The sequence below is a fragment of the Myxocyprinus asiaticus genome, chromosome 32 (genome assembly GCF_019703515.2).
Source record: "Myxocyprinus asiaticus isolate MX2 ecotype Aquarium Trade chromosome 32, UBuf_Myxa_2, whole genome shotgun sequence".
NCBI classification, from domain to species: domain Eukaryota; kingdom Metazoa; phylum Chordata; class Actinopteri; order Cypriniformes; family Catostomidae; genus Myxocyprinus; species Myxocyprinus asiaticus.
In genome coordinates this window covers 42,864,574-42,879,607 of record NC_059375.1, presented here as the reverse complement: position 1 = coordinate 42,879,607, position 15,034 = coordinate 42,864,574, and the positions used below count along the sequence as shown (strand labels likewise).

General features: G+C 39.4%; 1 protein-coding gene across 2 annotated transcripts in view; it reads left to right on the top strand.

Moving 5' to 3' along the window:
- Window positions 1-376: 376 nt before the first annotated feature.
- Window positions 377-15,034, top strand: part of LOC127423507 (zinc finger MIZ domain-containing protein 1-like) — a 62,700-nt gene continuing 48,042 nt past the window's right edge. For both annotated transcript variants that reach the window (XM_051667876.1, XM_051667875.1), the window contains exon 1: window positions 377-510. The gene's annotated coding sequence lies outside the window, so the exon portion shown is untranslated. The remainder of the gene's footprint in view (window positions 511-15,034) is intronic.

The window sequence follows — 15,034 nt, the reverse complement described above, 5'->3', positions numbered from 1 at the left end:
AGTGTGAAGCCGCATGAAGGTGGTTCAAATAAAAAGATGCACTAGGCATTTTTATTCTGAATTATTCATCAATGTTAAATCAGTAAATTACTTTTTCAGTAAAATAATATTCGGTTAATGCAACCTTTAATATAATATATTTTTGTGATTATAAGTCATTGCCGAGTCATCCACTTCAAGATTCTTGCATGCTGTTCCTGTAGGCTAATACGGTTTATTTTACATTTAAAACACAATCAAACTCCTAGAAGTACAGTTTGCGGATTGGGATGCAGCCAGATCCGTGCATGCTGATGATCCGTGCATGCTGAATGATCCGTGCCGTGTTTTCCGTCTGTCCGTAATGTCTCTTTGGAAATAGAATAAGCTCGATGTAATTTGACACTTGAACTGAGTGCTGCTGCTCTCCAGCTCATTCTCTCATACAATGACGAGTGAAGAACACAAGATACTTTGAACATCACCGCGATATTACGATATTATCATTCATCCTCCAGCGGGATTTAATCGGTAAGACACTTTCTCTGCGTGTTTCCGTGCTGCGCTGGTTCGGGATGCTGCTTTTGCTCACGGTTCGTGTCCCAACAATGGAGCCACTTGTATGAAATAGTTCACCTTTATCCTGCGGGACCGGACCGGGACTCGCGGTGCACGCGATTGTGTGCGGTCTCGCCGCGGATCGCGATGCGCGCGACCGAGATTCGAACGATTAATCGAATCGGGTTGATTCGGATGATTAATTCAGGTGATTCTGGCAATTATTCGTAAGTTTTGCCAGTTTTTCTCGCTTATCTTTGTTGCATTTGCTTTGAATGTTTGTACACATTTATTATAGTTTTTGGTTGTTATTCTTAATATTAATTAGGCTACGAATTCATAAAATATTGTTTACGATGTTCTATTGGCGATTAACATACAAATAACGTATTTATTTTGCGGGACATCTTACAAATACACATTTATTACAAATATATTTAATATTTCAAATGTTACAATTATAATTAGTATAAATAAACTTTGCTCCCATATATATAACCTAAATCTGAAATATGGCAACATATGCAAAACACATATTTGGTTTCTACTAATATAAAAAGTCACCTACTTGAACATATGTTCCATATATGTGCTACAAGTGTGTGACTTTTTATATAAGTGAAAACTATATATGAACATATTTTTCAAAAATGTGTTTTGCATGTTGCCATATTTCAGATGTATATATATATATATATATATATATATATATATATATATATATATATATATATATATATAGGAGCAACATTTATTTATAACAAATTTGTTATATTATTTGTAATAAATGTCCATTTGTAAGCTGTCCCTTGAAATAAATACCTTTAATGTGTGTGTGTTGATCACTAATAGTAGCTATTACACAAATAGCTGTTTTGATATATGTAAAATATTTTGGACAAATAATAGTGTAATTTGAATTTGTACATACTGTATATGCTCAAATAAATAAACTCTAAATTTCTATATATGGCCATATATCAGATATTCTGTATGTGCTATAAGTTATTTTACAGTATAGTTACAATATATGCTACTGATTATAGTAATTGTACTGAATATTGATATATAATTTCCAATATAGGCTACCAATATAATATTAACATTATGAACTCAGTAATGTAAAGTAGAGGTCAACCGATAGAGGATTTTGCCGATACTGATAACTAAGGTGGTTGGGAAAGGCCGATAACCGATTAATCATCCGATAGTTTTTTTGTTTAGTTTTTTTCTTCTAATCGATTTATAGAATGATTACAAAAATTCGTAATCTTTCCTTACTATGAAGTAGAGGTAGACCGATATATCGTTTTTTCTGATTAATCGGTGACGATTGTTGCTTTTTGGAACTACCGTTTAGTGGTAAAAATCTGTTGACAGTTGTCGATAACTGTCGGTAAAACTATCGGTTTTTGCCGATAACGATAGTTCCAAAAAGCAGCTATTGGCACCGATTAATCGGTAAAACCAATATATCGGTCTACCTCTAATGTAAAGTGTTAGCTCTTTTTTCTCATAATGTATTTGTTGGAATAATTAAAAATGATAACTTTATGGTCTTATATATTTCTTTTGGATCTTAAAGGAATATTCCAGGTTCAACACAAGTTAAGCTCAATCGACAGCATTTGTCCCTCTTTTTTCTTCTAAAAACAGCAAAAATCGAGGTTACAGTGATACACTTACAATAGAAGTCAATGGGGCCAATCTGTAAATTTTTAACCCTCCTATTGCATTCAAAATCTGCATACACCTTTTGCATTCGCAGGTCAGTTTTGACCCGGTGGAGTTTTAAGCTTATAAAACATTCATAATCCAATTGTTTTCATCAAGAAATATGCTGTAGCTCATTGTTAACATCTTAGCTATTCATACATGTAAAAAGATCTATATTTTAGGCATGTTAACTGAAAAATATAAATGTTATTATGTATGATGTCAGGTTTTTTTTTTTTATTAAATTTTTTAGAAATTCTTTAATATTTCAAAATATACATTAACTACAGATAAACAAATGTGATGCATGTGAAGATATGTTTTTTATCAAGGTATATGTACAATTTCATTTGAATATAACATTGCATTAAATTTATATAAATATTTAAAATGATAATTTCTATTAATTCTCCTATTAACTTCCATATAATGAATTACTCATTACTGCTGAAAAACAGCTCAGTTGTCAAAATCTACGCAACTAAATACATTTTTTCCAACCGAACAACATCAAAACAAAATTGATGTAACATCTCTTAAATAAAATCATCTAAAAATCTGAAAAAAACAAAAAAACAATTACGTTAATTTTGGTAGTCTTGACAAAGTCACAAAATTTGGTTCCCGCATGAATAACGATGTGGTATTTTTAAAATGATGATTTACCTCTACCGGGTCAAAAGTGATCCGAACGCAATAGGAGGGTTATATACACACTGTTTCAAAAGCAAGCCACAAGACGTAAACAATATGTGTGTTAACATGATTTTAGTGTGATAAAATCACTTACTAACCACATCTGTGTAAAGTTATAGCCAATTTTACAACTTTGTTGCCATGATGATGTAATGTCAACAAACCCTAAGACTCTAAAATGACTCAAAATGATGATTTAAACTTTACAGCTCAAATAATACACAAGTTTTAACAGAAGAATTCATGTAAGTGCTTTTATAAAATTATAAGTGTCACATTTCTGCCTTTAAACCCTCTAAAAATTGGCCCCATTGACTTCACAGATTTTTGCCTTTTTTAAAGAAATGGACAGACGAATCAAAATAATTTTCTGTTGTAATCAACATTATGCCACAAATGCTGTCAATTGAGGTTAACCTGTATTGAACCCGGAATATTCCTTTAAGTAAAAGCAGTTGTTTAAACATGATCTCTGTGTGTGGATTCTGTGGTTTCACCCCTGGACATCTGTGCAGGACGAATGTGAACCACAAAAACCCTTCAACCAGACACAGACCATCTCTCTTTAACCCTTACAAAAGTGTATCAGTGTGTATGTTTTGCTGTAGTTATCACTGGTTGCATCACTGACCAGCCCTTAAATTCCACTTTACTATGAGCATACTTTAGTCACCACTGATTGTACTGTGAGTTGCATAATCTGGCATTTGTTCCATTGTGGTTTATGCATAATTAAAAATGAACTCAAACGTTGTTCTTGGTAAACGGGGTTTTGCTCGGAGAACTGTAAGTGATGTGTAACCGAAGACGACCTGATTGCAGGTCTGATCAGTCGAATGTGTGTTGATGTCCAAAAAAAGGAACTCTTGAATCACAGGAGGGTCACTCTTTCTCTTAACCTGTGTGTGTGTGTGTGTGTGTGTGTGTGTGTGTGGGTGGGGTGGTGGGGGGTCGTCTGTCCTATTCAGCTGTAGACACAGCAGCCAGTGAACAAAAGACACATTGACACTGGGCAGTGTTATAGCACGTGTTTGTAAGGCAAACCAGTTGCATAATTTGTTAACACTACATTTGAGTGTTTAGAGACTCTGCTGTGAAGTTTTATAAAGTTGAGATGGGGATGTGCTGAGAAACGAAGGGACAGAATGAGTACAGTTAATATGTAAGGGTGGAGTTGTTCTTTCATTTTATGAGACGGTAAATTGATTCGTTTCTGTGTGTGTTTTACCAATGTAAATATCTCCTCTTCTGTCTCTTTGTACTCTTAACACTACAACACTCAGCAGCCTCACAGCTACAGGTTGTGTGTGTAAACTAACCCTAACTACACCTTAACATCACCTGTATTCATCTCAGTTTCCGTATGTCGAGGGTAAAACAGGCACCTTTGTGGTTTTGGTTTGTTTCGGGTTGTCTGCTCAGACGTGTGTGTTCTTGTAATCTCCATTAAGCTAATGTAACGGTGGCTAGCTGATAGATAGCTGTGCAGTGTGTATACACCTCTCTCTCCTGACCTCATGAGGTGCACTAGCGACTGACACTAGAGGCTGTAGCCTTTAGCCTCCTTGTTAACTCACCCACCTCCCATGCCGGAGACGCTGGTTCGAGTCCCGTACAGAGCCGTGACCCGGATAGGAGTGAGGTTTAGGGTGGTGAGTGTAATGGTGGCCAGCTGATAGATAGTTGTGCAGTGTGTATAAACCTCACTCTCCTGACCTCAAGAGGTGCACTAGCGACTGGGCTGTAGCCTTTAACCGCCTTGTTAGCGCACCCGCATCCCATGCCGGAGACGACAGTTCGAGTCCCGTACAGAGCGGGTAGAACAGGAGCGTCACAATGGTGCCGTGACCCGGATGGGAGTGGGGTTTAGGGGGGTGAGTGTAACGGTGGGCAGCTGAGAGATAGCTGTGCAATGTGTATAAACCTCACTCTCCTGACCTCATGAGGTGCACTAGTGACTGACGTTAGAGGCTGTAGTCTTTAGCCTCCTTGTTAGCGCACCCACCTCCCATGCTGGAGACGCCGGTTTGAATCCCGTACGGAGCGGGTAGAACAGGAGCATCACACTAATCTATCATGTGCTGTGATGAGACACACTCTGAGTAAGTCTTCATTAGGGCTGCAACTAACGATTATTTTGATAATCGACTAATCTATCGATTATTAGAACGATTATTCGACTATTCGGGCGATTACTGCAACGATTAATCATTAGCTCTAAACCGACTATTCAGCTTGTGCCCCGACTTAAAAGGTTGTATTAAACGTGCTTGCTAACAATAAAGAGGACAAAATCATCTTTTAAAAATACCTCTAAATGACTCACTGAATAAAAGGGAAAAAATACTTTTTATGTTTAATTCAGTAAAAAGTTCACTGCAAAAAAATCCTATTGTTATCAAGTGTATTTGTCTTTTTTCCATTTAAAATTGTCTAAAAATCCTTAAAACAAGATACATTTACTTGAGAAGCAACATATAAGATATTTAGACTTGCTTTAAGAGAATATATCTTAAATATAAGTGTATTTTTTCACCGAGTGCGGTAAAGACAAAATACAGGCCTCAATCTGGCGCGAGCTGCAGTGCTGCTCTTGTGTGCAATCATTAGAGTTTCATATGATCTTATGTTAGGTTAAGATCAAACGACTATTCGACAACGAAAATTTTTGTTGACAATTTTTTATTGTCGACGTTGCCGATAATGTCGACTAATCGTTTCAGCCCTAGTCTACATCAAACACACACACACACACACACACACACACACACACACATACACCAGGTTAGGTGGCTGGCGGACGCCCGGTTCTAAGGTCATGACCTCTGCCTTCATCTGAAAACACAACCGTTTGCACAGATGCCGCACATATTACCTTATTATAGACGTAATATCCTTTGCAAGTAAATGTAAATAATTAAATAGGTTCACTTACTGAACAACAAAAACACTCAGGGTCCAAAATTAACATTTAGAACAACTAAATATGAGTACAAATAAGACAGCTAAATGTAAAAAACAGCTATATAACCCCATTGTAGTACTGCACTGAAAAATGCTTTGAATTTACATGATTTAATCATGTACATTGGTTCAACATGAAATAATTAAGTTACATCAACATATTTTTTCCTCTTGGTTTATTCGTTCACGTAATTTCAGCGTAATGGAATACAGTTCATTTTAAATGACCCAATTAAGTAGCCTCAAAGTGATTTTATGTGTGTCCCTAACATAGGCCTGTTGTGATTATTAAATAATCGTCTGATCTTACTCTGTTTCTGTGGAGTGATAAAACGAAACCTCAAAGGTTTTGCTTCATGAGAAATAAGGGCTCGTGGGTTTAATCAAAAAGCATTAAAATAGCGTGTGAAAGTAAAGAAATTAGGACAGAAATATTTTACCAGATAATACAATATTACATTTATATTATATAATAAAATATATATACAAATATATATAGTTTATTTTTATAAATGTATATATTATAAAATATAAAACAACAGTGTAAATGTAAAATTTTACCAAAACTAAAGTTGACCAAAAAAGAGATTCACAAGATTTTAAAGCCTTAAAAGGAAGTCGTGTATCCCTGTTTTATTATTTGATTTATATATTTGAAGTTAAATATGTTAAAATGACTTCTTAAGGTTTGTGAAGCACACATGCACCTAAAGAAATATGACAATTAATCATAAAAGCCTAAAAACAGACAATTAATCGCCATAATCGCAATTTATTTGTTTGACAATTAACCGTCAACCAAATTTCATAATGGTGACAGCCCTACCCTAACATGATTCATTTCATCAGTTTAACCTAATATTTTTGTGTCACATTATTGATTTATGTTGTAATTTTATGCTAGTTACCTACCTTTTAGCTAGCAATAGCATACATTAAGAAATGTGCATGCTAAATGCTAAGTTTGAGTAAAACACCTTGCAGCATGCTGTTTGTGGTCCCGTCCTCAACCTAAGTAAAAGCTCCACTCTTCACCACAGTGGTAACCCACCACTGTAAAAGAATCAACCAAAATCACAACATTAAACACTATTAAAAGGGTCATGACATGAGGAATCAATTTTTCCTTGATCTTTTGACATATACATGAGGTCATTGTACTATAAAAACACACTGTAAGTTTCAGAACTCAAAACTTCCCACACACTGTAAAAAGAGCATTTGTTGAATCCAAGCTGAGAGCCAATCAGAACAGTGGGCGTGTACTGTCAAGTCTTATAGGAGAAGCAGCACCAAAACTGAGCATTTCTGACAGTTTTGTGTGCAAAAAAACTAGAGTTAGACCGAAATATCGGTTTTACTGATTAATCGGTGCAGATAGTTTCTTTTTAGAGCTATCGGTTATCTGCAAAAATCAGTGCCGATAGTTGCCGATAGCTTTTTTGTCCCTTTTCTCCCCAATTTGGCATGCCCAATTCCCAATGCACTCCAAGTCATCGTGGTGGCGTAGTGACTCGTCTCAATCCGGGTGGCGGAGGACGACTCTCAGTTGCCTCCGCGTCTGAGACCGTCAATCCGCGCATCTTATCACGTGACTTGTTGAGCGCATTACCACGGAGACATAGCGTGTGTGGAGGCTTCACGCTATTCTCCGCGGCATCCACGCACAACTCACCACACGCCCCACCGAGAGCGAGAACCACATTATAGCGACCACTTGGAGGTTACCCCATGTGACTCTACCCTCCCTAGCAACCGGGCCAATTTGGTTGCTTAGGAGACCTGGCTGGAGTCACTCAGCACGCCCTGGATTCTAACTCACGTGGTAGTCAGCGTCAATACTCGCTGAGCTACCCAGGCCCCCCTATAATAAAGTTTTTTAAATTGAAGCGAGGCCATGCAAAGAAAAACACATAGTGTCTCCAACTTAATATAATGTGAATAATAATAATAATAAGTAGGCTGTAAAAAGCTTAATTTGGTAAATATGAAATATAGAGCATTGTGACGGAGCCAAATCGCCGTCATTTCAAAATAAGAGTCTCCGGTGTGTTTCAGGCTTGTTTAGTGTTAAAAGTCCCATGCACCAGATCTTTTTTTCTTATTATCATTGGTATTTTGGTTGAAAAATAAAATCTGAGATTCCATTCATTTTGGACTCTGGCCTCTGTGTCTAAGAAAATGTTTATAACATTCTAATAATCTAGCGGCCGATTAATCGGCCTTTTCCACCAACTTAGTTATCGGTATCGTTAAATCCACTATCGGTTGACCTCTACAAAAAAACGTAACTAATATTATAAGTGAACCTTAAGGAACATATTAAAATAATAAAAGATAAATGCATGTCATGACACCTTTAAGTCTCCTCCTTTTCACATCTTGCTCAAAAATGCATAAAATAACACTTAATTTCAACTTTTGTACTCTCCGCATTAAGTTCCATATAAAGCATGCTGGGAACTACAAATCCCCTGCCAATGTTGTTGAACATACTTCATTGGTACACATTCACCCTACATAATGTAATCTACTAGAGTGCACATTTTAGAGAATTACATTAACCGAAAGTAAAGAAAACAAGTTTAGAAGAGAAACACAATTTTGTTGTGTAGATCACAAACAATATAATTTAGTAAATCAGACAGTCCGCACTTTCCCGTTTTATCAGTAAGTACAAAAATGTATGCCTATTTTTAATAAAAATAATTACAATTGCAGCTTCCTGGCCTGTAAGAAATATTTAGATCTTCATATTCACTGTTGGTAGGCATGTCAGAAAGTTAATTCTGGACCCTGCACACACACTTGTAGTTGACACACTCTGCCGAACACTCTTTGCATGTGTGAATATTCTTGGCACATTGTCTTTTGCTAATCATTGGCTTGAGAAGCACATAAATGTTGAAGACAAGCAGAGACTTTATTTAAAGAGAGAAAGAGACAGATAGTTCTGAATGAGACAGATTTGACCTCAGTTGACCTCAGAGAGCTCTCCCTCGTCCTGTTCTTATACTGTTGATAGTGGAAATCTCTCTCTCTCATGCACATACACAGTGGAAGACCTAATAATCATGCTATCCGTTCTTTAGTCTGTTAAAACATTACAATATGATACACCAGATCCATCAAAAAAATGGGCTGACAGAACTACACACATATACACACACACACTAGCTTACATATTCAAGAGACCCCAATAATCACTGCACACTCAGGTCATAGAAAGATTATCCATAATAATTGATAACGTATAATAGATATCACAGTACAGGCCAAACAATCCCTATATGAGAAACCCTAACCTAAATATATAACACAGTTTAACACTAAGAATAATGTTTTAAATTTACATAAACAAAAAAAAAAAAAAAAGATTTTATTTGCCCTTTTTTATTAATAATAATAATGATCATTTAACCCAGCTCATGCCTGTGCCATTCAAAAGACACTACCCGGCACTACTGCACAGCTACCATTTTCCCCCCTGCCGCGTCCAATTTATTAGTTTAGTTATTATTATTCATTATTATTTTATTATTTACATTTATCGAAAATCAACATTTATTATATTCTGCAACCGCAGATACCAAAAATACACAAGCAATAAGTGGTAAAATTACTGCGCGAACAGTGGGCGTGTACTGTTAAGTCTTAAAGGAGAAGCAGCACCAAAACGAAGCGTTTCTGACTGTTTTGTGTGCAAAGACACTAGAGGTAGACCGATATCTGAGTTTTACTGATTAATCAGTGCCGATAGTTGCTTTTTAGAGCTGTCGGTTATCTGCAAAAATCAATGCCGATAGTTTTTTTTAGTCCCTTTTTCTCCCCAATTTGGAATGCCCAATTCTCAATGCACTCCAAGTCCTCGTGGTGGCGTAGTGACTCGCCTCAATCTGGGTGGCGGAGGACGAATCTCAGTTGCCTCCGCATCTGAGACCGTCAACCTGCGCATCTTATCACGTGACTTGTTGAGCGCGTTACCACGGAGACATAGCGTGTGTGGAGGCTTCACGCTATTCTCCACGGCATCCACGCACAACTCATCGCGCGAGAGAGAACCACATTATAGCGACTACGAGGAGGTTACCCAACGTGACTCTACCCTCCCTAGAAACCGGGCCAGTTTGGTTGCTCAAGAGACCTGGCTGGAGTCACTCAGCATGCCACCAAAATGGTAGCCACCATCGGCTATCATTTTCCCCCTGCCGTGTCCAATTATTCTGTTTAATTATTAATGTTATTCATTGTTATTTTTAGAGGTGTGAATCTTTACTGGCCTCACAATTCGATTCAATACACTGTGACTGTCTCTGTTACACTATAAAAATTCCTGTGTTTGTTTTGAGAGACCCACTTAGACCCGCCCCAACAACATTACTCAACCAATGGCGTGCGTTGGGGGGCGGGACTATCTGACTGTTTGACCAACGGCAGGTAAGGGGCATATTCAGAAAGCTGTTTTTATAGCATTGTTTATTTTTTCTATTCCGTTTGGTGGCGGTAGTGTCGCAGAAATTACATAATTCAGCTTTAAATAGTATTAATTACTAATTTAGAATGAATCGACCCCTAGCCTTTAACTACGACCACAACTATCGGTTGCTGGATTACAGGATGGCTACATGAGATATTGGTAAAAGCGGTAAAATTGCTGCACGGCTACCTCTTCACAACATTTTGCCAATGTGATGGCAAGAAAGTGATACTGAAGCTTTAAAGCTGGCATCTGTTAATTGAAAAATGGGCTTGTGATCAGTGTATGTAATTGGCCAAGTTGAGATAGCACCGATTAAGTCATCGGATTCGGAAGATCAGCAGCTGATCGATTGGATTGTCCCAAGTTCATTCATTTCTCCCATTCTGTTGACTTAACGACTCTGCAGCTCTTTTTATAAGTGTTTTTGCAGTTGTCCTTATTGAGAGCAGTTACTCTACTTAAGAAAGCAATTTTAATGCAGCTGGGACACACCACCCCTATCTCTCTCTCTCTCTCTCTCTCTCTCTCTCTCTCTCTCTCTCTGTTATTATGGGCTGTTTGGAGTTCTGACTCCATTGATTTTTTCTCTCTCATTCTTGCTTTAGGCTCTGAATAGCATGTGATGAATGACTGAAGGTGTCATAATGATCTGGAATAAGAGTCATAGAGTTTTCCTTCCCATTACACTCCAATGCATCACCTCCACACACACACACAAACATAGAAGATTCATCATAAATTCTGTGACATTCCCAGATACAAAACTCTCCTGTTAGAAAATGCTTTAGAAAAACACAACAGAAATAGAAACCTAGCCAGTATGGAAATTGCGTAATGACTTTCAGAGGGTCAGTGTCACTAAAATGGTGATGATTTTGACTGATGATTTTTTTAAGGTGTGGTCAGTTGAGGTTCTTCTCACACAACCCAAATTATCTTTTGATAGCACAGTAAGCCCATTGTCAACCATTTTAAAGGTGCAATATGTAATTTATGTTTTCAAAGATGTTTCCATAACACTACCCTCTTCTGCTATTGGTCAGACGAACTGGTAGTCCCACCCTAAACTTATGCCACTGGTTGCATGATGAAACCCAGATTTTACATTGGAAAACAAGTGGCGACTCAAAATAGTTTAGCGTATAAAAGGAAAGACAATTATTCTTTAAACAACCTAGTTTCATAGAATGAACGTTACTATAACTAAATTTTTGTGAACTGACCTTGCCGCATTCTACGTTTCGCCACAGTTTCCTGGTGAAATAAATACTAGAGGCACTACAACAACTGTGCATTTTATTCACTTTCACAAAAATAACGATTGTTCTGATTATGACTTAATTTTCGAACTATTACTCACACACTGCTATGTTATGATATCGAAACACTTTTACTATGCACCATTTAGTTTTTGCTTTTGGGAAAATATCGGTTAGGTTTAGGTTAAAATTTTAGGTTAGGGAGGTAATTTTTACTTATTAAAACCTGATTACGACACAATTTCACTCACTTTTGGCACCCCCTGCTGGACATTTCACTGGGAAACTCTAGCAAAATGTGTAATGAAGCACGTAATTTCGTTTTGCAAAAATGTTGCCACGGTCACAAAATGTTCATAAGATCAGGCTGCCTTTACATCAAACACTGAAATGAATTAATTAGTACATTATTAAACATCACTTAAATTAGAGGAGGATCTCGTGCCACCGCAAGCCCTGCGAGCCCCCCAAACTTCCAATCTAACGTCCTCACCTGTGCAGTATGCGAGTGATGAGCTCCGGCCCAAACATAATGAGGCCTATTGGAGCGCACGGCCTCATTAAGTTTGGGGGCTCTGATGATGGGGATGAATCTGTGTCACTCGCAGCTTCAGGCGAGTGATTCACGGAGGATGTTGCCACCTCTTCCCCCAGCAAGGGTGAAGAATGTGCTCACGCCATGGACAAGGAGCTTATTCGCGTCCTCGCGAGGGCGGTTCAAGAGCTCGGTCTTGAGTGGTCCCCTCCAGAAGGTGTGGTAGCTGAAGTAGTGCAGTAGTAGCTGCAGTGGTAGCTCAGCGGTTAAGGCTCTGGGTTACTGATCAGAAGGTCGGGGGTTCAAGCCCCAGCACTGCCAAGATGCCACTGTTGGGCCCTTGAGCAAGGCCCTTGACCCTATCTGCTCCAGGGGCGCTGTATCATAGCTGACCCTGCACTCTGACCCCAGCCTAGCTGGGATATGTGAAAAAGAAGAATTTCACCATATATGTGCAAATGTATAATGTGTGATAAATAAAGAAAATTATTAATTATTATAATTATAAGAAGAGCCAGAAAAGTCTCGCCTGGATGAATGGTTTTTGCAAACCGGCTGTCGTCAACAGACCGCGGTCCGGAGGAGCATACCATTCTTCCCTGAGGTCCATGTGGACCTCACAAAGACCTGGTGTGCACCTTACTCTTCATGCATTCAGGTCGGAGGTGCTGCCGTCCTCACTAAAGTGGACCAGGCCGATGAAAAAGGCTACTCAAAGCTTCCCCCTGTGGAACAGGTGGTCGCAGCTCACCTCTGCCATAATACTGCCATGGGATGGAAATCCCACCCCGCCCACCCCTCCAAGCCGTGTCGACTGACGTCCGCACTGGCTGGAAGAGCTTCTACAGCAGCGGGCCAAGCTGGTTCAGAACACCACAGCATGTCGGTGCTTCAGGTTTTTCAAGCTAAGCTCCTTAAACAAATGGATGAGCAAGGCTCTGATCCAGAGCTGTTCAAAGAGCTCCGTACTGCTACAGATTTGGCGCTGTGAGTCACAAAAGCTACCGCTCAGGCCATCGGCAAAGCGATGAGCAACCTGGTGGTTCCGGATCGGCATGTCCTATAGGCATGTCAATAAGCCCACTGTCCCGCTGCACGAATGCATGACGAGCCCTCACGGATGTGTCAGACTGGGTGTTAAAAACGATCAAGCAGGTTATACGATTCAGTTTGTACGCCGGCCACCTCGCTTCACCGGCATTTTGCCGGTGAAGCGAGGTTTGGCGGCAGTTTTGCGCGCAGAGATTCACAGTCTCCTCGCAAAAAACGCAATAGAGACTGTCCCAGACTGCGACACACACAGCTGGATTTACAGCCGTTATTTTCTCATTCCGAAGGACGGCAGGTTTCGGCACCTTCTAGATCTGAGACAAAATTTTTGATGACAAAATTTAAAATGTTATATCAGAAACAGATCTTATCGCACATCCGTCCTCAGGACTGATTTACGTCAATAGATCTGAAGGATGCGTACCTTCATGTACCGATTGCACCATGTCACAGAAGGTTTTTGAGATTCGCGTTCGAGGGAACTGCATATCAGTTCAAAGTCTTTCCTTTCGGTCTGTCTCTGGCTCCCCGCACGTTCAAAAAATGTATCGATGCGGCACTCGCCCCATTGTAAATGAATGGTGTGCGTGTTTAGAATTTGTATTACTAGCCCAATCAGAGGAACTACTGAGCGAACACAGAGATTTGCTACTTTTCCTTCTGAAAAATCTGGGTCTGAATGTCAACTGGCCAGCAGATCTCCTTTTAAGATGTTCATCTCGACTCTGTGAGCATGCGCGCTTACCTCATGAACGAGCGTGTACAGACCATTCTTTGGTGTCTGTCTCAGTTCAAACTGGGGAAAACATTGCCACTGAAGTTATTTCAGAGAATACTGGGTTTTATGGCAGCAGCATCTGCCGTCATACCGTTAGGTCTGTTACACATGAGATCTCTCCAGTACTGGCTCAAGTGTCACATTCCACATCGTGCCTGGAGCCTCGGGCGCATGCGCATCGTGGTGACTCGCCGCTGTCTTGCTGCTCTAGCACCATGGATAGCGCTAGCCTTCTACCTACAGGGTGTTATGCTGGGTCAAATTTTCAGAAGAAAATTGGTGACCACAGATACATTCAACAAATTGATGCTCTTCACGTGGTAAAGACCCAGTGAATTGCCCCATAGCTGAGATTTTGACATTCCTTCAAGAGCGGCTGGATGCTGGTCTTATCCCATCAACGCTCAAGGTTTATGTAGCGACTATCTCAGCATACCACGCCCTGGAGGCTGGCTCGTCGATAGGCAAACATAATCTAGTAATTAAGTTCCATAGGAGAGCGAGGCATTTGAACCCCCCTCGCCCTGCTATGGTGCCGACATGGGATTTAAATTTGGTGCTCCTCGTTCAAGCCATTGGAATCTGTTGAGCTATAGATGCTTTCCTTAAAGACCACACTCTTATTGGCTTTGGCTTCATTTAAATTGATGGGTGACTTGTAGGCGCTGTCGACTGACAGCTCATGCCTGGAGTTTGGTCTAGATCTGTCAAAAGCCACTATTAAACCTAGAAAAGGCTACGCGCCTAAGGTTTTTTCAACAAGAGCAATCTATGCATATGTTATGCCCGGTGAGGGCATTACATACATATGTTGAGTGCACCTGTCAGTTTAGGCTGTCGGATCAGCTCTTTATTTGTTATGAAGGATGCACAAAAGGATCTTCATGGGCTTGGACAAATGGTGTGTCCTTACAGGGCATATGTTTGGCAGCAGGATGGTCCTCACACAACATGTCGTGAGATTTTATAACCTGGACATGGTGTCCATCTCCTCACATGTCCTCTCTGTACAGAGTGCT